At 38.3% G+C, this 27,073-nt stretch overlaps 1 protein-coding gene across 1 annotated transcript in view; it reads left to right on the plus strand.

Moving 5' to 3' along the window:
* Positions 1 to 12,942: 12,942 nt before the first annotated feature.
* The window catches only part of TMEM247 (transmembrane protein 247), a 58,129-nt gene continuing 43,998 nt past the window's right edge, over positions 12,943 to 27,073 (plus strand). Inside the window, exons 1-3 of the mRNA XM_017862693.1 lie at positions 12,943 to 13,036; positions 24,389 to 24,652; positions 24,830 to 25,105. The gene's annotated coding sequence lies outside the window, so the exon portion shown is untranslated. The remainder of the gene's footprint in view (positions 13,037 to 24,388; positions 24,653 to 24,829; positions 25,106 to 27,073) is intronic.

Raw genomic sequence — 27,073 nt, forward strand, 5'->3', positions numbered from 1 at the left:
CTGGTAAATGAATTCACCGAAGTTTCAGGATACAAAATTAATGTACACAAATCTGCTATACACCAATAGCAACCAAGCTGAGAATCAAATCAAGAACTCAACCCCTTTTACAATAGCTGCAAAAAATATAAAATGCTTAGGAATATACCTAACCAAGGACATGAAAGACCTCTGCAAGGAAAGCTACAAAAACACTGTGGAAAGAAATCACAGACAACACAAATAAATGGAAACACATTCCATGCCCATTAATGGGTGAAATCAATATTGTGAAAATGACCATACTGCCAAAAGCAATCTACAAATTGAATGCAATCCCCATCAAAATACGACCATCATTCTTCACAGAACTAGGAAAAACAATCCTAAGATTCATATGGAACCAAACAAGAGTCCACATAACCAAAGCAAGACTAAGCAAAAAGGACAAATCTGGAGGCATCACATTACCCAACTTGAAACTATAATATAAAGCTATGATCACCAAAACAGCATGGTACTGGTATAAAAAGAGGCACATAGACCAATGGAACAGAATAAAGAGTCCAGAAACAAGCAAAATACTTATAGCCAATTGATCTTTGACAAAGCAAATAAAAACATAAAGTGCTGAAAGGACACCCTATTCAACAAATGGTGCTGGCACAGTTGGCAAGCCACATGTGGAAGAATGAAACTGGATCCTCATTTCTCACCTTACAGAAAAATCAACTCAAGATGGATCAAAGACTTAAATCTAAGACCTGAAACCATAAAAATTCTAGAAGATAACATCAGAAAAACCCTTCTAGACATTGGCTTAGGCAAAGACTTCATGACCAAGAACCCAAAAGCAAATGCAACAAAAACAAAGATAAATAAATGGGACGTAATTAAACTAAAAAGCTTCTGTACACCAAAAGAAATAATCAGCAGTTAACAGACAACCTACAGAGTGGGAGAAAATCTTTGCAATCTATACATCTGACAAAGGACTAATATCCAGAATCTACAAAGAACTCAAACAAATCAGCAAGAAAAAACAAATAATCCCATCAAAAGTGGGCTAAGGACATGAATAGACAACTCTCAAGAGATATACAAATGGCCAACAAGCATATGGACAAGTGCTCACTATCACTAATTATCAGGGAAATGAAAATCAAAACCACAATGTGATACCACCTCACTTCTGCAAGAATGGCCATGATCAAAAAAGTAAAAAAAAAAAAAAAAAAAAAAATAGATGTTGGCATGGAAGCAGTGAAAAGGGAACACTTTTACACTGCTGGTGGGAATGTAAACTAGTACAACCATTATGGAAAACAGTGTGAAGATTCCTTAAAAAGCTAGATCTACCATTTGATCCTGCAATGCCACTAGTAGGTATCTACCTAGAGGAAAAGAAGTCATTATACAAAAAAGGTACTTGCACATGCATGTTTACAGTAGCACAATTTGTAATTGCAAAAATATGGAACAGGTCCAAATGTCTATCAATCAATGCGTGGATAAAGAAAATGTGGTGTGCTGGGCGCAGTGGCTCACACCTGTAATCCCAGCACTTTGGGAGGCCGAGGCAGGCAGAACACAAAGTCAGGAGTTGGAGACCATCCTGGCTAACACAGTGAAACCCCGTCTCTACTAAAAATACAAAAAATCAGCAGGGCGTGGTGGCGGGTGCCTGTAGTCCCAGCTACTTAGGAGGCTGAGGCAGGAGAATTGCTTGAACCTGGGAGGCGGAAGTTGCAGTGAGCCAAGATCGTACCACTGCACTCCAGCCTGAGAGAGTAAGACTGTGTCTCCAAAAAAAAAAAAAAAAAAAAAAAAAGAAAATGTGATAAATATGTGCCATGGAATTGGAGATTATTCTAAGTGAAGTAACTCAGGAATGGAAAACGGAACATCGTATGTTCATACTGATGTGAGAGCTAAGCTATGAGGACGCAAAGGCGTAAGAATAATACATTGGACTCTAGGGACCTGGAGGAAGAGTGGGGAAGATGAGGGATAATAAAAGACTGCACAATGGATACGGTGTAGACTGCTCAGGTGATGGGTACCCCAAAACCAAAGCCACTGAAGAACTTATTCATGTAACCAAACACCACCTGTTCCCTAAAAACCTATTAAAATAAAAAATTTAAAAGATCTACAAAGAATAGTGAAATCTGAATAAAGTCTAGAGTTTTAGTTATTAGCTTTTTTAAAAAAGTTGAAGTCATAGAAACAGAGTAGGATGGTGGTTACCAAGGGCAGAGGAGTAGGGGTGGGTTTAGGAGATGTTGTTCAAAGGATACAAAATTTCAGTTAATCAAGAGATCTATTGTACAACATAGTACTATAGTTAATAAAATGTATTCTTGACAATCTCCAAGAGTAGATTTTAAGTGTTCTCTCTATAAAAAATTGTGTAAGTATGTTAGGTAATGCATACATTAATTAGCTCAATTTAGCATTCCACATTATATACATATTTCAATACATCATGGTATATATAATATATAATTTTGTCATAATAAACATATTTTTAAATTAATTTAAAAATTAATTTAAATTTATGTTGTTGTTGGAACATGACAGCCTCTCCACGTATGAATGCCAATATTCAATATTGAAAAAACAGTACATTATAAAGCTACTGTAATCAAAACAGCATGGTAATGGCATATAAAACAGACACTCCAACCAATGGAACAGGATAAAAAGCCCAGCAATAAACCTACACTTTTATGGCCAACCAATGCTCAAGACTGTAATCCCACACTTCAGGAGGCCGAGTCAGGCAGATTGCCCAAGCTCAGGAGTTCAAGACTAGCCTGCGTAACATGGTGAAACTTCGTCTCTACTGAAAATACAAAACATTAGTCGGGCATGTTGGTGTGTGCCTGTAGTCCCATCTACTTGGGAGGCTGAGGTGGGAGGATTGCTTGAACCCAAGAGGCGGAGGTTGCAGCTAGCCAAGATTGCGCCACTGGACTCCAGCCTGGGTGACAGAGTGAGACTCTGTCTCCAAAAAAAAAAAAAGGGAAAGCTCCATGACACTGGTCTGAGTAATGATTTCTTGGAAAAGAACCCAAAAGCACAGGTAACAAAAGCAAACGTACAAAAATGAGACTGCATCAAACATAAAAGCCTATACAGCAAAGGAAATAATTAGCACAGTGAAGAGATGACCCACAAATTGGGAAAAAACATTTGCAAACCAAACAGTTGATAAGGGACTAATATCTAAAATATATAAGGAACACAAACAACTCAATAGCAAGAAAACAAATAACCCAGTTACAAAATGAACATAGAACCTAAATAGACATTTTTCAAAAGAAGACAAATGACCAACAGATATAGGAAAAAATGTTCAATATATTTAATCTTCAGGGAAATGCAAATGAAAACCACAATGAGCCTCACACTTCTCAGAATGGCCATTATCAAAAAGACGAAAGACAAGTGTTGATGAGGACATGAGAAAAAAAAAAAAGGAAGCCTGGCCCACTTTAGTGGGAATGTAAATTAGTACACCTATTTTGGAAAACAATATGAAGTTTCATCAAAAAACTAAAAACAGAACTTTCCTGTGATCTAGAAATCCCACTTCTGTATATCCAAAGTAATTGAAATCAGTAAGTCAAAGTGACAGCTGCACTCCTATGTTCATTTCAGTAGTATTCACAGTAGCCAAGATATGCAATCAACCCAAGTATCTATGCAATGGATGAAGGGATGAAGAAAATGTATATATAAATTATGGAATGCTATACAATCTTAAAAAAAAAAGGAAATTCTGTCATTTGGGACAACATGAGTAAAACTGGCAAGCATTATGACAAGTGAAGTAACCCAGGTCCAGAAAGACAAATACTGCAAGATCTCATTTATATGTGAAGTCTAAAAACGTCAAACTTATAGAAGCAGAGAGTAGAATGGTAGTTACCAGAGGCAGGAAATGGTGGGTGGGGTTGAGGAGGTAAGAACAAGAGAGATGTTGGTACAAAGCTTTGGTTAGAGAGGATCTATTTTTGGTGATCTATTGTACAGCACTGTGACCATAGTTAAAAATAACATATATTTCAAAATTGCTAAAAGAATAGATTTTAACATTCTTATCACTAAAAAAGTAGGTTAGGTCATGAATATGTTAATTAGCTTGATTTAATCTCTCGACAATGTATTTATATTTCTAAATATCACACTAAATCCCATTATATAATTTATCAATTAAAATTTTAAAATTAGAAAAGATGAGAAAATTAAACCAAAGTTAGTAGAATAGAAATAAGATATAAGCAGAAATCAATGAAATAAGAAAAAGGCACATTGGCTCATGCCTATAATCCCAGAACTTTGAGAGGCCAAGGCAGGAGGGTTGCTTGAGCCCAGGAGTTTGAACCCAGCATGGGCAACTAGTGAGACCTCACCTCTACAAAAGGTCCAAAAATTAGTTGGGTGTGGTGGTGCATGCCTGTAGTCCCAGCTACTTGGTAGACTGAGGAGGGATGATCACTTGAGCCCAGGGTTGAGGCTACAGTGAGCCATGATTGCACTACTGCACTGCAACCTGGACAACAGAGCAAGACCCTATCTTAAAAAAAAAAAAAGAAAAAAAAGGAAAACAATAGAGAAAAATCAATAAAATGAAACCTGATTCTTAGATAAGATCAATACAATTAATAAATCTTTAACCAGACTAACCAAGAATAAAAGAGAGAAGAACGAATTACCAATATCAGGAACAAGAGAGGTGACATTATTACATATTCTAGATATCAAGAAGATAATTAGTGAATACTATGAATAATTTTATGCCAATAAGTTCAAAAACTTAGGTAAGATGGACAAGCTCCGGGCCGGGCGCTGTGGCTCAAGCCTGTAATCCCAGCACTTTGGGAGGCCGAGACGGGCGGATCACGAGGTCAGGAGATTGAGACCATCCTGGCTAACACGGTGAAACCCTGTCTCTACTAAAAAAGTACAAAAAAATAGCCGGGCGAGGTGGTGGGTGCCTGTAGTCCCAGCTACTCGGGAGGCTGAGGCAGGAGAATGGCGTGAACCCAGGAGGAGGAGCTTGCAGTGAGCTGAGATCCGGCCACTGCACTCCAGCCTGGGTGACAGAGTGAGACTCCGTCTCAAAAAAAAAAAAAGATGGACAAGCTCCTTGAGAGACTGAAAATACTAGACCTCATTCAAGAAGAAAAAAATAACCTGAATAGTTAATATCTTTTTAGGAAAACTCTGGTCTCCAATGGCTTCATTGATGAATTCTAGCAAACATTTAAGAAATAAACATCAGTTCTACATATACTCTTCCAAAAGAGAAGAAAATCTTCCCAATTCATTATTGCAATCTAGCATTTTCCTAATATCAAAACAGGCAAAGATATCTAAGTAAAATAAATAAATACAAAAAACAAAAAACAATACTCCTCATAAACATATGAGCAAAATCCTTTTAAAACTTTCATCAAATTGAATCTAATAGCATATGTAACGGATAATGGATAATGACAAAGTGGTGTTTATCCCAAGAATACAAGGTTGGTTACACACTTGAAAGTTAATTATTTAATTCATTTTAATATATTAAAAAGGAAAATCCATACAATCATATAGAGACACAGAAAAAGCTTTTTATCAAATTAACCACCCATTTCTGATTTTTAAAAAACTCTCAGCAGACAGAAGAAGAGAACTTCCTTAAATTGATAAAGAGCATCTATAAAAAACCTATGGTTACATCTTACTTAATGGCAAAGACTGAATGCCTTTCCCCCAAGATTATGAATAATGCAAAGATGACTATTCTTACCACTTCTAGTCAGCGTGATACTGGGAGGTTCTAGCCACTGTAATAAGGCAACAAAAAGAAATAAAAGGCATCCAAATAGGAAAGGAAGATGTCAATTATCCGTATTTACAAATGACATGAATATCTTTCTAGAAAATCCTACAGAATCTACAAAAAAGCAAGTAGTACTAATAAGCAAATTCAGCAAGATTGTAGGATATAAAATCACTATACAAAATAACTTCTATTTTAATATACTAGCCATAAACAATTATAAAGTTTTAAAAATATTGTACTTGGCTGGGCACGGTGGTTCATGCCTGTAATCTCAGTACTTTGGGAAGCTGAGATGGATCACTTGAGCCCAGGAGTTTGAGACCAGCCTGGGCAACATGAGACCCCATCTCTAAAAAAAAATGTAAAACTTAGCTGGGTATGATGGTACACATCTGTGGTCCCAGATACTCCAGTGGCTGGGATGGGAAGACCACTTGAACCCAGGAGGTTAAGGCTTCAGTTGGCCATGAGGTGCCACTGCACTCCACCCTGGGTGACAAAGACCCTGTTTGCTTGCTTGTTTCTTTCTTTCCTTTCTCTCTCTCTCTCTCTATATATATAGACACACACATACACATCTATATGGGTGTGTACATATATATAGTATCAAAATATGAAATAAGACATTTGACAAAAGACATTCATGACCTATACACTGAAGACTAAACAACATGCTGACAAAAAAATTTAAAAACTTAAACGTACTGTGTTCATAAATTAGAAGGCTCAGTATTGGTTAGATGCCAGTTCTCCCAAACTGATCTATAGATTCGATGCAATCCCAATTAAAATTGCTGCCTGCTTTCTTGTAGAAATTGGTAAGGTGATTCTAAAATTCAAATAACACAAATGACCTTGAAAACTAGAAACAAAGTTGGAGCACTTATACAAACCAATTTCAAGACATTATTAAGCTACAATACAGTGTAAGAATAGAAAAACAGATCAATGGAATAAAATAGAGTCCATAAATGGACATATACAGATATGGTCAATTGATTTTTCACAAAAATGCAAAAGTAATTCAGTGATAAAAAGGGATAGTCTTTTCAACAAATGGTGCTGGAACAATTAGATATCCATGTGCAGAAAATGTGAATCCCCATCCATACCTTGCATCACACCCACACACAATTTATTAAGGAACATATGGTAACTTCCATCACTTAGGATCTGGTTCTCAGCCCTGTCACAACACAATTCATAGTCTAAATACACCCGTGAACAATGGCATTCAAACCCCCAGGGAATCTCTTCTACCCATCAGGCCAGAAAGATTTATGGGTTTTGCCACTGCCAACAACAGAAATGGACACTTCCTTAGAATGTAGAAAGGATTTAAGTGACAAAGCACTTAGGTAAAAGACAAGACAAATTAACTTTCCAAATCCTAAGTCTCAGCATGAATTCACTAGATTCTTACATGAAAAAAAAAAAAAATTACTTCCCAGTAGTGTTAGGTATTCATTTTCTTGCTCCTTTTATGTTCCAATTAACGGTTTCACAGGTACTCACAAATTACTGCCAATTTCACAATACTTGCTCATGATGGCAGAGGAGCATTTTGCAATATTAAGCCATTCATATTACTCTTAAATTTGTATATATGTGTGTCTAGATGTAATATGCATGAAATGTAATTCTGATTCTTCATCTTGGCAACTAGATGGACACTGGATGCTAGAATCATGAAGCTTATATTTATAAAAACAATATGCATTAAATAATTAATAAAAAAACTTAAATGTTTCAGATTTTAAAATTTTAATTTTATTTTGAGACCAGCTCTCACTCTGTCGCCCACGCTGGAGTGCAGTGGCACAATCCCAGCTCACTGCAGCCTTGTACTCCCAAGCTCAAGTTATATTCCCTCGTCAGTCTCCCAAGTAGCTGACACTACAGATGTGCACCACCACATCCAGCTAATTTTTTAATTTTTTTTTTTTGTAGAGAGGGGATTTTGTCATGTTGTCCAGGCTGGTCTCAAACTCTTGGGCTCAAGTGATCTACCTGCCTTAGCCTCTCAAAGTGCTGGGATTATAGGCACGAGTCACTACACCCAGCATGTTTCAGATTTAAATTATTTTTACTTAGAATTTTGATAGTTCAATTATAGTTTGTATTTTATTTCAGTAAGTAATTTTGCACAGTTTAGAAAAAATACAATTTTTGAAACACTCATGAAAGACAATTTTTTTTTTTTTTTTTTTTTNTCACGCCATTCTCCTGCCTCAGCCTCCCGAGTAGCTGGGACTACAGGCGCCCGCCACCATGCCCGGCTAATTTTTTGTATTTTTTAGTAGAGACGAGATTTCACCATGTTAACCAGGATGGTCTTAAACTCCTGAACTCGTGATGGCCTCCCAAAGTGCTGGGATTACAGGTGTAAGCCAGAAATATAATTTTTAATTTTTTATATTAGCTAGAATCTTGAATGAAGATATATTCAAATTTCATATACCTGAGCACATTAAAACTTTTAAAATGCTTTAGATGTTTGAGATGTAAAATAAAGATATACTAGAGATAAAAAATAGCAAGGCAGAACTCAGGAAAGAAAAAAATGAGAGAAAAAAGTAACAGAAAAATATCCCAAGTGGTGATCTGTTAAGTTTTTTAATACTGGAAACAATGAAAGTAAACAGACCTCTGTCAAACATGACCCAAAACAGAATGTGAGAAAAATACATTAGAAAATCTTAGCTCAATGAAACATAATTTTTTATCAAAATAAAACAAGCAAGAAAATTATTTTGTCAAATCTGCAAAGTGAACAAATCAGATGAAGCTCTTACAACTTCATACTAAAGTGACAATGAAAACAATTGATCTCATGCACAACTCAGAATTAAAAATTTACATTCTGGCCTTTCTATTACAAAAAGAAAATCATGTTTTAGAATTGGTACATTTCATGTAAAAGAAAGAAACCTCCATGGCTTTAATCTGCTTATTGGACAATGATTGTAGGAAAGAGCAGTCACGTTTCACACAGCAAGAGAATGTGTCTCAAACATAGTCTGATATGAACTAATGTTTACAACTTTCCATTGGATGAACATGCAAGAAAATTTAACACTTCATTTTACACCAAAACTATTTCAAATGTAGAAATGTAGATGAAGAATTTTGTAACTATTGCTATGTTTTATAATCAATATTCAAAACTAGCATTGATCATGAAAATAAAATACCTGTGACTGGAGAGACCTAGGTTCTTGGTAAATGGAAAACATTACTTGCACACAAAAGACAAGCATGCAACTATTATACTAAAAGTTAAAAAAAAAAAAAAAAAAAAGACTGAATTAACAGCAAACCTGTGACAGTACTCAATTAAGGTAAGTGAACACTGAAAACCCTGTGTCTACCAAAAACACAAAAATTAGCTGGGTGTGGTGGCAGGCCCCTATAATCCCAGCTACTCAGGAGGCTGAGGCAGGAGAATCGCTTGAACCCAGGAGGTGGAGGTTGCAGTGAACCGAGACTGTGCCACTGCACTCCAGCCTGGGCAGCAAAGGGAGATTCCGTCTCAAAACAAAAACAAACACAAAATAAAATAAACAAAAAACTTGTTTTGATCCTCTGAAAAGAATAAGATTATGTCTCATTATTTTAGCCAAGCAAGTTGAAGTTCTTTAGGGCACTAATCACATAATATTTTTTTAAAAAATAAAGACAAGGTATAGGTTTAGAGGAAATCATTTTGAAACAGTGCTACAGTGGCAAGATATAGAAGTGAAACTTTTTTTTTTTAAGAAACTTTGGTTACCATCTAAGATGGAGAAATAAATGAGATAATGATTAACTTAATAGGTAATAAAGTAGTGAAATCATACACAAATGCATAAAATAAAACTGAATATTACTTTATTCAACTAGATTATAACAGGAACAAAAGTTACATTTAACAATATCCTTATTTTGTACTGATGAACTACTAGAAGAGGGAAACTAGGAATTGATGAATTCTTCACCTGCTATAAAAAGTACAAGTTTTGTCTTAAGCAAAAAACTACAGAAACTACTTTCAGTGAAGGAATTGATTTAAAAGACGGTCTAGAGTAAGCCTTTAACAAAAGTACCAATATGGTTGGTAAATTAAAAAACATTAATGAGCCAGAATTGTGGCCAAGCATTATTTAAAAGCATTATTAGCACTATACAGGACCGCAGTTTCAATTTGTTTCTAGGAGACGCAGGCTCATGTCAAAAGCGAATGATACTCAAAATATGTTCATATATAATTTTAAGATTATATATGGAGTGTCTTGGTGAAACACATATCAGATTTGATCTCACAGATACCCTGAGATACATGATGGAAACACTGACCAAATGTTCTTAGATTAAGTAGATTTGATCTGGACAAGATATGAAACGCATTAGATGAGCTAAGCAAAACAACAGACAATTGTCAAATAAAGTGCCTTGTGGTCTGTGGTCTTTGATATTAAGAACTGAATCTTGGCTGGGCGCAGTTGTTCATACCTGTAATCCCAGCACTTTAGGAGGCCAAGGAGGGCATATCACCTGAGGTCAGGAGTTCGAGACCAGCCTGGCCAACATGGTGAAATCCTGTCTCCAATAAAAATACAAACATCAGCCAGGCGTGGTAGCAGGTACCTATAATCCCAGCTACTTGGGAGGCTGAGGCAGGGGAATCACTTGAGCCTGGGAGGCAGAGGTTGCAGTGAGCCGAGACTATACCACTGCACTCCAGCCTGGGCAACAAAGCAAGACTCTGTATTAAAAAAAGAATTGATTCTTAATATTAAAAATGATATTTTAATTTGAAAATACAGTTTGGTATGAACTTTTGCTTGCTATAATATTTTAAAACTTACCAAAAAACCCAAGCAGGTCTATATTAGACTACTGTATTTTTTAAAAGGATTACAAACTTAAAAAACAACTTTAGAGGAAATAATTTTTCCAAGTCCAAAAGAAACCACATGAGAAATATGCAATAAAGTGACATTCCAGTAAGATAAGAAAATTAGAAACAGAAAACAAAAACATTTGCATGAATATGAAGGAAAGGATTCACATACAAATAAGCCCCCCAAAAATTTGTATAGTCTATTTTTTGACAATTATAGATCAAGGTACAGTCTTGATTGAAGGAGTTTCGAAAAAATTGTGGAATAAATTCTGCCTTCAGTTTTTATAATATCTAAGCATTGAAAAGTGTGAAAAAAGAACTTACTGTAGAGATCTAGATATTGCTATAAATTGATGGTGATAAGGATTTTTTGATGAAGCCAAAATATTTTGTTGTATTTCAGCAGTAATAATTTGTCATGCAACCACATCACAAAGTTTGTACTTACATGTAAAATTGTTGTTTCATTTCCTAATCAAAGTAATGCTTTAAGTATTTTATTGACAATTTCAGTGGCTACTGTCTCTGCAGAAAGGAGTTTTTCCAATTAAAATGAATTTTAAAATAACTACAAAGACTAAGGAAAGGCTGTCTAATTTGACATTACAGTCAATCAACAAAATTTTGTGAAAACTCAATTAAACAAAATAATTTTAATTTTATTTAAAATATAGAAAATAAAATTTTCACTGAAACATTATCATTCCATAACCAGAATAGCCAGATATTCCCAAAAAAAAATAAAATTCAGTTATCATCTGATGTTTCCCAGTTTTAACCATAATATAAAACCACAGCTTTTACATATCTTTCCCTTTTGTAATTACATAGCTTTGTCATGGTAGGATAGTCCAAGCGGTTCTTAATTTAGGCTTTAAAATAAATATATTTTTTATATAGTATGATATATAATGGTACTCCATGCAATACTCTTGCCCTAGACTGTGCCACATATTTTAGGCCAACCTTTATACTAGAGAAATAAATATCGTCAAAAGATAGTTCTTTAAAAAAGACTAATAAAATTGATAAATCTTGATGAGACTGTTCAAATAAAAAAAGAAAACTCAAATATCCATATTATGAATAAAAACAGGGGCATCACTACAGACCCAACAGACATTGATATCTCATGATTATGTCATAATTATATCTCATAAGAAGTATTCTGAATAACTTAAAACAAATAAATTTTAAAATTTGGATGAAATAGACAAATTTGTTTAAAAATAAAATTCACCAAAACTGCCAAAAGAAATAGAAAATCTAAACAGTATTATAATTTCAAAAAATTTAATATATAAACCTTCCCACAAAGAAGTTCTTGGCCCAGATGCTCATAAGTAAACTTTACCCAAGACTTCATGAAGATATTTTGTCAGTCTTACATAAATTTAGGTTTAATGAAGATATTTTGTCAGTCTTACATAAACTTTCCAAAAAACCAAAAGAGATGGCAAGCTTCAAAACTGATTTTATAAGATTGGTATTAATCTTGATATCAAAACCTGACTAGTATATTTTAAGGAAGTAAAATTACAGACCAATCTTACTGATGAACATAAATGAGAATTTCCTATACAAATGAACGAACGAATGTGAACATGAATGAATGCATGGGCTTATTTCCCGGTTTTTCATAGACCTACGACAGAAATCCACTCAGCCTGACAAAGTAAGGATTTTAATACCAGTCTTAGCTCATACCCCCAAGAACCCCTGGATGCTAAAATGGCTCAAAGAGCTAACAAAGTCTGGACAAACCAACATGCCTGGTTTAATTAATCTGTAGGAAGTCCAGGTATCGGTATTTTTTAAAAGCCTTCCAGAGTTCAGGCAGAGATCACAGTGAGACGCTGAGCTCCGCGGCCAACTCCTGGGCCAACGAGTTGGGGGAGCCCCGGGACAGACTGGGGCCTCAGCCCTGCAGACACCCCAGAGCCCTTGCTGTGTCTCCCACTGGCCACACCCAGGCCTTGAAGGAGCATCGACCATATTCCTCAACCCACCTCTGTGACCTGATGGTGGCAGCAGCCTCTCCCAGACGACCCCGCAGACCGCTGGATCTCCAGAGGACACCCCTGCCAAGCCGTCCGGATGCAGAGCCTTTGAGTGGCAGATGCCGTGGCTGGCCGGAAGCATGGCAGCGACAGGGAGGTCGCTAGGGTGTGGAGGGGCGGGTCTACGGAGGCCTCCTTAGGCCACAGAGCCACATAGAGCGTAGGCCTGCAGTGACCGCTCAGTCCCAGTTGAACCAGACCTACTGAGTCCTGAGGACAACCGACAGGCGTTAACGGCACAGAAGGTGAGCCAAGTCCCGGAGGAGGGTGAGTAGAAGGATGAGTGGCCATCGCGGGTTGGTGATTGTTCTACCAGACCTCTATGTTGCAAGAGAAATGGTAGGATGACAGGGCACAGTTGGCCCGCTGGACATGCCCACCACCCTTTGGGAAGGTTTACTGACCGTTTATAGAAAGCTTGTGTGTATATAACATGAAAAAGTTGCTCTCGACTTCCCTCCAACCTTTTAAAAGAAAACATTTTCCACGTTTAGGCTTTCTAGATGTGAAGAGGTTGCCAACGAATGACAGTGAGAAAATCACACATCTTGTAAATTCTCATTTGTTTAAAAAGAAATCATAGGTCGGGCGTGGTGGCTCATGCCTGTAATCCCAGCACTTTGGGAGGCGAGGCGGGCAGATCACGAGGTCAGATCGAAACCAGTCTGACAAATATGGTGAAACCCCGTCTCTACTAAAAATACAAAAATTAGCCAGGAGTGGTAGTGGGTGTCTGTAATCCCACCTACTCCAGAGGCTGAGGCAGGAGAATCGCGTGAACCCAGGAGGCGGATGTAGAGGTTGCAGTGAGCGGAGATTGTGCCATTGCACTCCAGCCTGGGTGGCAGAGCAAAGACTCTGTCTCAAAAAAAAAAAAACAAAATACATGTCTTCTGGAGGTGACTTTGAAATGGATAGACCACCTCTGGAAGCAAAGCTTCCATGTTTGTTCAGTGAGTTAAAGGACATAGGACAGAAGACCTGAGAAGGAAGTTCCAGGCCAGTCTGGTCATATCTGAAGAGATTTTCATGTTCTAATCTAACCGTGGTTTTGTGTACATTTTATTAATGCTCACTACTGTATATAAGTTGACTAACGTAAAACAATCCCTTTATAAATGTCCTTTTGTTTGTTTATAGGAAGTCCTGTCTTCTGGGATTGAGTTTGGTAATCCACCCCTTGGAGCTAGACACAGTAGTATACTTAGTCATTGGGATGGTGGGAGAGGGAGAAGGGGGAGAAGAGGAAGGATGAAAGAAAGGTCTCTTTGCTAGTATCTCCATATCTAGAAGATGGTTTAAAATCATAACCATATGAGCATTTTCAGTAAAGTGCCTGTGTTTGTTGTGGACAAGTCTTATTATTTTGCAACATCTGAGCTTTATGAAAGTCCTGGGGTGACAATGTATGTTAAAAAGTAGAGCTAGTGAATTAGGCAATTTATTAATTTTTTTGTTATAATTGATAGAAAAGATGCATCTTGGACATGGAATCGTTAAACCACGTCTGAGCAGTGTATGTTAGAACTTGTTCATTAGGTTGGCAGCAGAGGGGCAGAATGAAGTACAAAGGGAGAGATGTATGCAAATGTGTCCATGTTTACATTTTGACACTAGCCATTGATATATGTGCAACTCTTTTGGCTGTACTATAGGAATACAGTAAGTAATTCGATGGAAACATACCTTCTTGCTATAGTGTATTCTGCTGCTTTATGTTTCATTTTAAATTGAGCATTAAGAAAATACAGTGTTTTAATCAGAACTCTGCTAATGCTTTTATCTAGAGGCATGTTATCATTTGGGCCTTCTATGAAATTTTAGTCCTAAGCAAGGGAGGATTATATTTTTTCTAGCAGATGGAGTTGGTGTAATGTGTTGCTGGTTATCAGAATACTCATATAGCTTTAAGATTTTGAATTGGTAAATATTCATGATGTGTGAAAAGGCATGATACATAATATATGATCTCAAGTCCATAAAATTGGATGTTGTATCTACACAAATAGGACTTAGAAGGACATGTGAAACTAAATTGCTTGTGATTGTGGATGACTTTGTTCTTTGCTTCTAGTGGTTTTCAGTTTCTCTATAATGACATTAGCTTTTAAAAAGTGAAGGTTATTTTTAAAACCAGGGGACCACGCGAGTTTTGGTGTGTAGTTGGTTTTGTTTGTCTCTGTAAAAAAAAAATTCCAGGTGACTCTAAGCATAAGGTTGAGAGCCACTGGGGTAAGTTACTGACCCTGGTATGTAGCTAGTATTTATTCTAAGTGCAATGGGAAGGCATTATAGGGGTCAAGGAGAGGTGTGACATAATCTAATTTGCTGTTTAAGGCTGAGGCCTTGTAGAGACTGCACCACGGAGGGTGACAGCAGAAGCAAGGTACCCGTTAGGAGCCAACTGGGGAGAGTAAAAGGAGTCAGGATATATGTCAGGCATAGGGCTGCCCAGTCATGCTGACAACAGAAGTCCTGGGAGTGAAGGACAGAGAAGAATCCCTAGAATCTGGGAATCTTTAGCAGTACCAGACACGGAGCTCCTGTAATTTCACGTGTCAGACAGTAATCTCTGCCACCCCTTCCTCTGGCAACTCCCACAGCCTGCAGCAGGGCAGGCACCTGGTAGAGGCATATACAGATGGCTAGAATGAAACAACCTTTCTGGCGCAATAAACCTCCAGGCTCTGTGGAAGCCCAGGTCTCCTGTGTGACTCTGATAAATTCCTTCCCCTCTCCGGCCTTTGTAAAACAGAAATTATATTTTCCACTGCCTGCCTTACGGGCAGAGGTATTTTGAATATCCAGGACAGCAATGCATAATGACAGTTAATAACAGTTGTTTTCAAGAACAACCACCTTGCAAGGTAGAGATGTTCAAACACTCTTACAAACATCAGAGCTGAGAGATAAAGTAACTACCTGAGGCCAACTTGCTATCAGTGCTTATGTGGGGTTTTGATCCAGGCCAGTTTCACTTCAAATTCTAGATTCCTTTCACCACATGATGCTGAAATTGCGACATATTAGATGATGCACTGGCAAGATGGCAGGAAAACTATTACATTCTTTCATTGTTCCTGATACCAAGATTGGTGGGATTCTTTTGAAAAGCAAATTAGTAATGAGTATCAAAATCTACAGAAGTGTTTCTACCTCTTGATCATCTTGAATTTATTCTCAAGACAGCAATTTTGAATTATAAAAAGGTGTATACCCAGAACTTTTAGTTCTGCATCATTTGTAAAAGCAATAAATTCAAAGTAATTTAAATAGGGGACTTGTTTAAAAACAAAAACAAAAAAAAAACCAACTATGGTGTTAAATCAAAGGAGTACTATACAGTGATGGTTCTCCGTGAAGGATGACTTTGCCCCACAAGAGACATTTGACAATGCCTGAAAACATTTTTGGTTGTCCCAGCCTGGGGGGAGGGTGAGTTCTATTGGCACTTGATGAGGAGTGACCAAGGATACTACAATGTATAGGACAGTCTCCCCAAATGTCAATAATGCTGAGACTGAAAAACCTATTCTACAGACGTTAAATATGATGAATGAAGATTTTATGATTTAATAGAGAAAAAGTAGAGTTCCAAATTTGGGGCACACCATGATTACAACCATGGAAAACCTTATCTTGCACATAAAGAAACAGCAGATGAAAACACAGGAAACTGCAAAAATATACATTGATGGAAGTAGAGATAAGTCTTAATCTTTGAAAAGTTTTATTTAATGATGTTATTTTTTACTCTCAGCAAAATTTGGGGAAAAAAATTGAAATGCAACTTGTTATAGATATCCATTGTTGTCGTTGTTAGCTAGATCAAACATTGTACACAGCACATTTTTGTGCTCAATTGATTCTCTGAAAGGAAAGAAGGAATTTTGTTTGTTTTGCAAAAGTTATGTGAACAGATCCAGATCAAAAGTGGTATTTTTAGAAAGCCATGCAACTGTCATATGCATTATGTTGGTCAAGACTCCTTCTGGTGCAAGGAACACAGATCAAACTGGAACTAGCTTACACAAGAAAAGACATATTGGTTCATGTGACTGGGGGGAAAATGTCTGACATCAAGTCATGTGGACCTGAGAGCAGAAACAGTGCTATCTGCTGCTTGGTATGCCCTGTGCCTTTGCTCTCTTTCACTCTCAGACTACCCACTACGTTCATTCTCCGGGTGTGGCCCTCATCCTCTATTGCATACTGCTTTCTCACTGGGAACAGAGGAGACACAAATGTTTTGACGGAGCACATGCTCCAGTATATTCCTGGTAAAAGATACATGGGAGGTAAAATTCTGAGACCCTGCATTTCTAGAATTTGCTGGCCTCCCAAAGTGCTGGAGTTAAAGCTGTGAGCCACTGCCCAGAGTTTTTTTATGATATAACTTTCTTCATCTCAGAGTTAATAAATAATCATCTAAGACCTACTGAGGGCTCTTTTTCTATAGGATCACAGTGGAAAACTGTAAGAGTGGTACTGGGAGGGAGCACTAGTTTGAAAAGAGAAATGATGGTGGGACCTGGGCATTGCAGTCAGCAAGAAAAGCTGAAAGAAATGCAAACATTCATTCAAAAGCTGCCTAAGTTATCTAAGTTTCCATTTCCTCATTACAAAATAGGGCTCAAATGGGACTAGAATAGACCTAAAATGTGTCATAAAATTTCTGTACCTGGAATTTAACATTCATTGCCTCATGTAATGCACCAAGCAGAGCCAGGCAACTAGAAGTCGTCTGTAGTAAATGTTTCCATTGTTCCCAACTCTTGGCTCCCTTTCTTGAGAGATGATTGCAAGACACTCATGACCAAGTGACTTGAGTATGTTCCTGTAAGTAGGGTATGCTTCCCTGCCCATGTCAGACTCAGCCACGAGACTCAGTGGAGCCAATACAATGTAAATGGAAATGACAGAGAAAAGCATGAGGGACAATGCAAGTTTTTTCCAGTTCTCTTACACTTTCCCTTGGTCATCACTTGTCTTGAATCTGGGCTTCTCTTTCAGCTGGGTCCCAGATGAGAAGACACAGAACAGGGCCCCAGCTAATCTAGCATATTCATGAAACAGAAACAAATCTATGTTTTTTGAGCCACTGAAGTATGAGGGTTACTTGTCACCACAGCAAAGCTGATTAATACCGAGTCCCACATACAGCTAATAAGGAAAAGCAGGAGGAATAGGAAGATGACAGTGTAGAGCAATAGGAGGAGGGGGCAAGAAAGATGGAAAGGAGAAAGATGATGAAGAAGAGGAAGAGAAGAAGACTTTTAGTAACTCTTGCTGCTTAGAATCATGTTAGCATCTGTGAAAAATAAAAGACCAAAGCTAGGATATGTATGTTCCCATTTAGAAGATTAAAAAATCTAGTTGGAGAGGAACCACAAATAAAATGTCCTAGTCACAGGGATAGCAGAATTTAAGGGCTAAGCATGCTCCAGACCAAAGGCTGCAGAAATTCTAGCTGTAGAGGGTAACTGTTAGAGGGGTAGAGAGAACTGAAAGGACTGGAACTGAGCATTGAAGGACGCATATACCACTTGAATGTTCAAAAAGAGGGGAGGTCACTGTAGGCTGAGCACAGAGCACAGAGGGCGGGGGAGTCGGGGAAGCCAAGGGGAGAGGCCACAGCCAAAGACATTCTTGGCTTGAGGATACCATGACTTCTGAGAGTCATCCCAAGAACCTCTGCCTCTTCGTCAGAAATGTATCAAGACCAAAGGCCCACCTGTCTTTTTGGTAGATGAAATAAAGTTAATCAATTGGAGACCTGCACATGTGAGCTGAGCCAGAGATGCATGAGACTGCCATGCAAGGGGAGAGGGGTGCTCAGAGCAGCTGCTAGTTCCCCCAGATGTACGGCTAACTGGGCTGTGGAGTCTTGACAGCGGGCGTGTTTGGTTTTCTGACCCCAATCACCCACAAAGTCTGAGTGGATTTCTGGAGACTAAGTACAGAATTTCCATTTCTGGAACACCTCTGTAATTTCCTAAAAAAACCAAACTTCGTGGTTTGAGCATATTGCATGTGACCAGTAAGGGTTAGAAGAGGGTTTTGCAGAGCTGAGATGCAAACAGATGCTGACCTTTGTTCTCTCAGGCAAATACTCCCCTCTTTGCTCTCTCCTCTGGAATTTCCCACAAACTGTGCTGACCTTCACCAAGGGATAGTAGGCTCTTAAAAATTCTGCCTTGCCCTAACTTGTTCATAAAGGAATTCATGGCAGCTGCAGATCTCCTTGAAGTTCAATTATAGTTTTGTTTCAATGAGAAAATTAGGCCAAAGGAAAAATAAAGTGGGCAAAAGAGATAAAACAAGAAGTAAGACACAATACTAAGGAGAGAGAGGACCACAAATGTTACAGTGTGCTTCCTGTGGCAAATCCACAGATGGTAATATTGATTACAAGTTTTCTGGTTTCTAAAAGATAACAGCAGATGCCAGGTGAAGCCCAAGTTTTCCTGGTATTGAAACCAGGGAGAATTTTCCCCCCGCCCCCAATGTAGTAGGTTGGAATGACTTCCACCTTCCGTAATGACCCTCAGTGAATACAATAGCAGGTTTCAGTTCCTCAGTACAGACTAACAACAAACGTCAAAGTTCCATTAATCAAATGAACTATTTGAAAGACCTAGGCAATTCAGTCTAGTCTGCAACCATCTGATGGTACCTCTTGACCCAAGGATAGCATGTAGCATATGGAAAAAGAAATGAATGGCTTATCCTTCAAGCAATCTTCTATGAACAATTATTTCTTTCTTAAAAAATGAGCTTCTGATAAGAATAGAGCTGCAGAGTTTGAAGTTATACTATCAGGCAAAAACTTGAGATTCACACAATGTATTGTTCTTGTCAAAGGAAGACTGGATATGCTTTGACCATAAGCCAAGTAGAGGGTGGGGGCTAATGTCCTCTTTTGCCAGTTTAAGGAGTCTAATCAGGATTGGAGCCAGCATGACAATTCACTGAACCTCCACCAAGAAGGGGGCCAACAAGAGCAGCGATGATTCCCACAGGAGCTAGTTATGCATCTATTCCAATCTGTGGCAAAGTTCCAAACGTTGTATGTCATAGAGATCACCCTCTAGCATGTTAGCCTAGAAAATGTTCAAAGTAGCTATTACCAATTGCCCACTAAGACCACAAAACATTTAATAAAGCACCCAGGACATTCGAATCCTAATACCAGTTCACAGCTAAAAAATATTGTATGGCCTAACCAAAATGAGCTACACATGATTACCTTCATAAGTCATAAAACGAGAGTGCTATCGTGAGAGAGAAGGGGGAAGACTGTACTGATGTTTTTAAAAGGTTTGGATATCACTATGAATTGTTATCATTGAAAATAGTTACTTGTCCCCACAAAGTCTTCTGATGATGTGAAAAGAAAGTTCTAAGGAATTCTCATTTGTTTTTTCCCTTCTTGCCCCACTGTCTATAGCTCACTCAGCTTACCCATTAAACCCTGAGGGTCTGTTTCCCTTTTTCCTTCCCACACAAACATCACAGTAACAGTCTGGCCTTCCCAAACCACCACTAGAAACTTCAGCTGAACTGGTCATATATCAGTCAACTCTAGAAGACCAGCTCTGATCCCAAGAAACTGTGACATTGCCTCCATTGGAAGTTACAAACTTCACCTGCCCACCTGGACTCATCCCATAGGGAATTGAAGGAACGTTTCTCCTCTTATTCATCTCAAGCAACAAATCTGGGACAAAATTCAAATTAGCCTTAAGTTCCTTAAGTGGGAAGGATTAGTCTTATAAATTAGTTTATAAATTCCCCCATGACACATAATAGAGTACTGCATACACTAAAGGAGCTTAACAATAGTTGCTACCATTTGTCACTTTCTTTATTCCAGGAGCTGTACCTGAAGCTCTACATAATTGTTTCATGCATACATTTTGTCATTCATTCTAACTCTTCTAGAAAGGTATTATCCCCATTTTTAAGATGGAGAAATGGAGGCTCTAGCAAATGCATTGACTCATCTAAGACAATACAGCTAGTAAGTAGCAGAGTAAACTTTGATCCAAAGACTGATCGGTGCCAAAACCTAAATTCTTTCTACTCTATAGGCTGCCTCCCTGTAAACATTTCATTCCTCCAGTGACCACTGTATCAGTGATGGAAGTCATAGGTGGGTCAATGACTTCCCAGTATATCACATAAACTACCTAACAAAGCCCAGCAACAATATGGATCTTGAAGTAGTGAATACCATCACAGAAACGTCTTTCTGTCAGAGATTTTATAGATAGGATCACTACTCTGATTGAAAAACTGGACTAGATGATCTCAATATCTAAAATAAAAAAGCAAAGACTGGAGTCATATTCTGATCAACAAGACCAAAGTTAAATTCCAGGTTCCTTTCATTTCAGAAAATGCCCATTAAGTGCCTCATATATGAGATACTGTGTTTCAGAAGACAGAGACAAAAGAAAAGACACAGTTACCAATATGAGAGAATTATTATTATTTAAGCTAGATATTGAAAAGAAATAAGATTTTAGAAAATTGGGGTAGAAAAAAATGGAAAGTTATACCTAGTATGGTAGCAGATGAAGGGAATAGGGGTATTCAAACACAGGAAGGTAAGAAACTATAGAAAAAGTTTAGAGAAATAAAGGTACTTCACAGAATGTGGTGGAAGGGAAGCACTGAAAAGTAAATTGAAGCCAGGCTATAGAGGACTTTGAATGACTAAAAAATCTGGATTTTAGTTGATTGCACTGGAAACCACTGAGACTTTAGAACAAGAGAGTGATTTGTTTATGGCTGTGGCTTAAGTAGATCAATCTGAATCCTCAATAAAATATTAACAAATAGAATCCAATGATATATAAAAAGAATTATACACCATAACCAAGTGGAATTTATTCCAGGTATGCAAGGCTGGTTCAACATTTGAAAAATCAGTGTAATCCAAGGCATCAATAAGCGAAAGAAAAAAAGTCATATGACACTATCAATTGATAAAAAAAAAAAAGCAGTTGACAAAATCCAACAACCATTCATGATAAAACTCTCAGCAAATTAGAAATAGAGGGAAACATCATCAACTTCATGAAGAACATCTGCAAAGAACCTACAGCTAATATCATATTTAATAGTGAGAAACTGGATGTTTTCTCCCAAGATGAGGAATAAGGCAAGGATGTTCAATCTCATCACTGTTTTTCAACATCGTACTGGAAGTCCTACCTACTGCAATAAGATAAGGAAATAAAGGGTATACAAATAGGAAGGGAAGAAATGAAACTGCTTTATTCACAGATGTAACGTAAATAGATCAATATGGCACCAAGTATAGGACAGAGTGTGTGGAACTAGTAATTCCTTAAACTCATGCTGGTGTAGAGACCTGCCAGAGCCCACATTAAAAAAATGAAAAACAAACCAACAAGTAAACAAAGCCAAACTCCCAATTTAAATAGCAACCTTGAGCTGAGTTGATGTGGATGCTGAGGCACCTGGGTAGAATATACAGAATTGTGCTAGATGTCAGGGATCTATCTGTTGTGTTTAGGGCAATTTGATTGCACTCTCCCCACTCCTCAGCCACCCCAAATATTGATTTCTCTTCTGGGTATACGAGGGACATGACATGATAGCTGAAGTTGTGTAGTAGTAAGCTGCTTTATAATGGCAATGTATTGATTTTATCTTCTTCCTTGTCTTCTGGAAGGCTCAGCCCAAGCAGCTAACACTAGAAACAAAAATGGCCATAATACAATCTGACATTTCCATATTTCCTTGATGGTTTCCAAGTGAATTTGCCCTTCAATAGCCTTCAAACTAAAGCAGAAAGTTTCAGAGTAATTCAACTGACGAGAATGTAGTTGAGTGCCAATAATGTGTAAAACCCAATAGAGAATAAAAGGAAGTTTAGACAAATATAGTGTGGGGAAAGAGAAAAAGCAGAAGATTTAGAGTCAGTTGAAGCAATCTGAGTTTTGAGTCTTACATCATTACCTTCAGTTGTATGACAAGCAAGTCTCTTAATCTCTGAGCTCTCAGCTTGCCTACTTTTGCAATAAGAATGATAATACTAACCTGAATGCTGTGAGGGTGAAATGAGAAAATGCACATGAAGTTGGTTGGCTGCAAATGGCTGAAGAGATGTTCAGTTTGTTTATCCAATTGGTTAAGGCCAGTTGGCAAAGTCTACACATGAAAGCATTAAATATCCAAAGGAGATGATGAGTACAGGAAGTATAAAGAGCAGAAGAAGTCTGTGGGCTGGAATGAACAACAAAGGCATCCCAAAAGATGTGAGACTCCAGCCAAATCTTAAAGGATTCAGAGTAGAATTCAGAAAGAGGAGGCAGGGAAGAGAGTCACTGTCATAAAGGAGGCGCTCAAAAATAGTTATTAAATGAGTAGGTGAATGAAAGCATACAGAAACACAAGAACAAATTAGAATATCTAAGAAATAGTCTAGAGGCAGTATGTAGACCAGAGTGTCAAATTAAAGATAGTCCTTGATGCTGCAGAAATTTTGTTTAAATGAGTTTTCTATGAGTGCCCATATGAATACTAAGGTATTTTCTAAAGATGGGCATTTCTGTTCCAGTAATCTTAGATCACATTGTAGAAATCACACTGTGGCTGGTTTGACACCTGTACTGTACTGTGCTATCTCTTCGACCTATCTATGACCTGCACATTTTAGTGAATACATTTCCTGTAGCCCCAGTGGGACAAGATAGCTCTTGTACCTACTGACATATTTAGACACGTACTATTTTAACGGCCACTGTTCTTTCTTTTTAACCACCATATCACCTAGATTGTTAAAGTCAGCTTCCTTCACAAACCACAGTGTAAAAGATTCTCATGGGAAAAAAAAAAGGTGCCAAGGTATCTTATGACTTTGGTGCTTGTGTTTTCAAAAGGAAGCTTTCAGGTAAGAATAGTAAAAGGGACTTAGGAGTAGGGGTTTCAGGGGAAATGCAGAGGGAGAGACAGAGCAGGCAGAAGAGGGGAGCAGCAGAAATTGATAGAAACAACCATACAGATCTGGACTCCAACTTAGGACCCTGTCATTAAATCTCTCTGTGATCTGGGGCAGGTTGTGACATCAGAAAGTTGATAGATGTGATCTCTAAGAATCTTGCCGGATATTCTAGGACTGCAAGTAAAAGAGACACTATTTTCTTTGCTAGGAAAAGGCAAGTCAAGCCCAACTCTTCTTTTCTGGGGCTCTATTATCCTCCTCCCACCCCACCCCAATAACCCAGAGAAGCAACTGACCCCATCATTCAGAAGGCAATGGATACATTTGGGTTGAATCAGTAGGTCTTTTTTTTTTTTTTTTTTTTTCTGTTATTTTCACTCTCCCAAGCTTAAGTGGAATTTCTCATCAAGTTCTAACTCCAGAAACATCATTATGAGTACCACACTTTAAGCCAGACATTGACGAACCAGACTTCGTCCAGAGAAGACTAGCCAGAATGGCAAGGGTTTGAGAATTTTGTCTAATGAGAAATAAATTAGAAAATAAGATGTTCAGGCTAGACAGGAACAGGCTTGGGAGAAGCCCAGCCTCAGCTGAAGCATGGGCAGAGAAAAATCAGTATGTTTGGTGTTACTCCACAGGCAGAAGGAGGGCCACCAGAGGAAGCTCCAGAACAGCAGATGACACTGCCACTAGAAAAACTTGCCCACAATTAGAGCAACCAACGTAGCTCATGGGGCAGTGACCTCCCTGTCTCAGGAAAGGTTCTAGCTCAACAGGCTCCATGCCCATCTGCCAGGAGACCTCAGAAAGTATACAGTCAGCAGGACAAGGGATCGAAGTATCCTTTCCCAGGCCAAGATTCTAGGATTCCACCTCAGAGTGGACTGTGAAACTTGTCAAATGTTGGTTATTTTACTTTCTAACTGTTTTGTTTTGTTGCAACTTGCCTAAGTTCTTGTAAACTGAATCCCGTGCTGTGTGACTGTATGTTACTGCTTTTCCATGGGTCTTCAAGGGAGCAGGGACATCAAAACCTTTGGTTTAAAGTTTCCGTGGTTTCTGTCTCCTCTCCCAAGCAGAAGTCCCACCAGTGTGATCAGGAATAAAACATTTCAGGCACGACATGATCATTATTCCAAGGTTCTGTGAAGCCAATTACCCGCTTTGCAAAGTGAAAAGTGCAACTTTGGATTTTTCTGATCAGAGTATTATAGAGAGGAGCCCACCCTTCTCTTACTATACAGAGAAGAGTAAAACACAGTCACCTTTCCACAGCATCTGAGTGGACCTAACACAGCGCAGTGAAAGTGACGTAAAACCATCTTGAAAGCCTCCAGGAGCACACGTGACCTCAGGTGAGCCATCTAGGAGGTGGGGAACAACTCACAGTGGCCCCTGTTTTGACGGTTTCAAGTTTCTTTGCCCACTTTCTGAGTCCCTTAAATCCTGACTTTTCTTCCTTAAATTGTTCCCTAATTTGCACCCAAAACATTTCTCTTCAAGAAATCATTAAATTTAACATGAAAATACTATTTCTAATAGGAAATGAACAGAAATAACCTAGCTCTCTGAAGAAGGGTATTTTATTCAACTCTGAACTGCTCACACATTATGCAACTGTGAACAAGGCTCATTTAAAAATCCATGAAGCTTCTAATGTTTTCACCACAAAATATATTAAGTATTGAGGTGCTGGATATGTTGACTAGTTTAATTATTCCACATTGTATTCATAAATCATAACATCATCTTGTTCCCCATAAAATTATACAATTATAAATTGTCAACTTGCAAGTAAAACAATAAAATCCAGCCTGACGTGGTGGCTCACATTTCTAATCCTAGCATTTCGGGAGGCCAAGGTGGGAGGATTGCTTGAGCGCAGACATTTGAGACCAGCCTGGGCAACTCCATCTCTACAAAAAAATAAATAATTAGCCAGGCCTGGTGGCATGCACCTGTAGTCCCAGCTATGCGGGAGGCTGAGATAGGTGAAGCACTCGAGCTTAGGAGGTCAAGGCTACAGTGAGCTGAGATTGCACCACTGCACTCCAGCCTGGGTGACACAGTAAGACACTGTCTCAGATAAATAAGCAGATAATCAATCCATGAAGCAACTATATAAAAATGCCAAGGTGAAAATGGAAAGAGAACTATGCATATTGTAAGGTTGTGACCCCATAAGATATGCATACATGTGTACAAATACATAAAAGGAAAAACATTTTAAAGACAAATAGTTAAAACAATATTAGGGGAAACTTATTTGAAGGATACCTTCTTCCCTTTCTCCCCATAGACATCTATTTTAAATTTCCATTAAATTCTTAAAATTGTTTGCATAGCAAGTAATAATTTAAACAAATATTTGATTATTTCAGCATTACGTTTTTTTGGTTTTTTTTTTGGCCAGCATTACCTTTTGGAAGCCGGTTTCCTTCCCCCAGAACACACTCATGTGTAAACTGGGGGTGGTTTGGTTCATCTGATTTTCATTTGAAGTTGCCACAGCCCGTTCACTCTGAAGGCTACATACATGGAAGAAACTTCATAATAAAATGCCAGTCAGCCTACTGCTTCATTTTCTTAGCCAAGAAAGGATCTAAACCCTTCACATAACAGGAGGGGGCATGCCAGCCCAGGTACTTAAACCAACATTAGCATTCACCAAAAAATACTGGTGCACCGCACCCCTACTCTCACAGTGCTGTGAGCTTAGGCTTCCTTTAGGATATAGCTAGTGTTCTGTTTCCTATTCAGACCTTCACATCCAGCAGACCCTGCACCCCAGTTCTGCGCCTGGAATGGGACTCCCAATTGCCATGTGCCCAGCTGAGTTCCAGTTAGAGTCAAGTTCCCTAGACCCCATCCCTGTCTTCTGGTGTCCACAATTCTAACAAGCAGGCACATGGCCATAGGTGGCCTTCAAGACAGCACTCCTCAACAGTGTTCCTAAGTTATTGTCCCCCTAACTCACCCCACAATATGACTGTTGGTAACACCTTTAAGGAAACCTAAAGAACTTTTACCAATGACCTCAATATTGCAGATCAAGGCCAGGGCATACCTCCCTCTCCCCGACCTCCCTGGAGAAAACAGTGCCTAGAAATATACGTGCAGGGGCCCCAGGCTGTGCACATCCCCCACAGGCCCGATGCCACCTGTTTGGTGTTCCCAAAAGCTTTTTCCAGATGGAGCCACAAAGGCCTTTCTAGTCCCTTAAATCCTAAACCTTAAACATTAACTTTAATTCACCTGGGTTTATACATCGTATCAATTTTACTAGAGTTGTTGAACATTTTGTTATATGGAAAAAGCCACCT

The sequence above is a fragment of the Rhinopithecus bieti genome, unplaced genomic scaffold, assembly GCF_001698545.2.
Source record: "Rhinopithecus bieti isolate Rb0 unplaced genomic scaffold, ASM169854v2 scaffold_61117, whole genome shotgun sequence".
NCBI lineage: Eukaryota > Metazoa > Chordata > Mammalia > Primates > Cercopithecidae > Rhinopithecus > Rhinopithecus bieti.